The sequence below is a fragment of the Chrysochloris asiatica genome, unplaced genomic scaffold (assembly GCF_000296735.1).
Source record: "Chrysochloris asiatica unplaced genomic scaffold, ChrAsi1.0 scaffold00086, whole genome shotgun sequence".
Taxonomy (NCBI): Eukaryota; Metazoa; Chordata; class Mammalia; order Afrosoricida; family Chrysochloridae; genus Chrysochloris; species Chrysochloris asiatica.
In genome coordinates, this window is record NW_006408604.1 from 12421862 (window position 1) to 12423548 (window position 1687).

Here is a 1687-nt window from a genome sequence, read left to right on the forward strand (position 1 = left end):
AAAAATCTATGCATTCATGAAACAATGATACTCATGCATCTTTACAATTCCATCTTCCCACCCTTCCCTGTCACCAGGAAAACAACAATCTGCTTTGTCCCTATAGATTAATTTGCCTTTTATATTAGAGCTTAAATGCAAAAGCACTTAGGTTACTGGAAGCTGCAGTTTACTTCACAGTGGGAGTCTTAGCTCCATTTGAGTCTTCAAGTAAGTTCACCCTACATTTGAGTTCATTCTGACCATTGTCCAGCAATGTGACAGCATTGTCCTCAGGCAGAGTGTGTTTGAAAGTAGATCACAACTGCCCTGGCCAGCCCAGGGACAGGCAGTCTTGTCTTTGCCTGGGCACTAGCTTAATATTTGTAGATGCATATCTTCTGAAGTTTGGGGTGCTGGTGGGCATATCGTCAAAGCCCCAGAACTGTTCCTGTAAACCTTTTAACCAGCAATTATGTATGCATCCCAATCATGTTTCTTTTTCTGTTTCTATAGTTCTGCCTACAACAATGACAAATTGTTCTGATGCTAATCATGATTTGTGACAATTTCCTGTTTTCCATCATCTATGATTAAGCTCACCAGCCGCTCCTTGGGAACACTATACAGGGTCACTATGGGTCGGAACCGACTCAATGACACTTAACAACAACAACAATGATTAACCCCAAAGGAGCTCAGGTAGTGTAGTGGTTACAAGTCAGGTTGCTAATCTTAAGGTCAGCAGTTCAAAACTACCAGCTTTTCCGAGGGAGAAAGATGAGGCTTTCTGTTTCCATAAAGATTTACAGTCTCGGAAACCCTATGCAGGGTCGCTATGAGTCGGAACTGACTCCACAACACAGCATGACCCCATGGTCATGAATCTTTTGAACATAATTACGAAATCCGGATGAATGTTTCTGTCCTGTTTAAGACTTAATAAAGAGGTATTATGGATTGAATTGTGTCTCCCCACCTCCCTCTGCCAAAATGTGTATCAGTTTGGCTGCAATGTAATTCTCAATGATTTGGCAGTTAGGTAATGATATAATTACCCATGATGTGATTTGATGTGACCATTCCTTATCTGATATAATTAATCTATGTGTTGTATGTTCCCACTTCTGTGATGTTAAGGAGACCAGATACAATCTATATCTATATCTTGAGTTAATCTCTTTTGAGATACAAAAGAGATTAGACAAGCAAGCAGAACTCAGAGGGGCCTACTGCTACCAAGAAATAAGAGCTAGGACTTCAGACCTGGGGTTCTTGCACTGTGAAGGTCCTAGATCCAGAGGAACAGTGATGCCAAGACACGTGAAGATTCCCAAGGAATATTAGAGACAAGGACATTTCTCCAGAGCTAACAAAGAGAGAAAGTCTTCTACTACAGCTGTTGTTGTTGTTATGTGCCGTGCAGTCTGTTCTGACTCATAGTGACCCTCCTGTACAGGGCTTCCGAGGCTGTAAATCTTTATGGGGGCAGAAAGCCTCATCTTTCTCCCGCGGAACAGCTGGTAGTTTTGAACTGCTGATCCTGAAGTTACCAGCGCGATTCGTAACCACTACGCTACTTCTGAATTGGAATTTCTAGCCTCCTAATGTGAGAGAATAAGGAGCTCTGGTAGCGTAGTGGTTACGAATCGGGCTGCGAACCTTAAGGTCAGCGGTTCGAAACTACCAGCTGCTCCGCGGGAGAAAG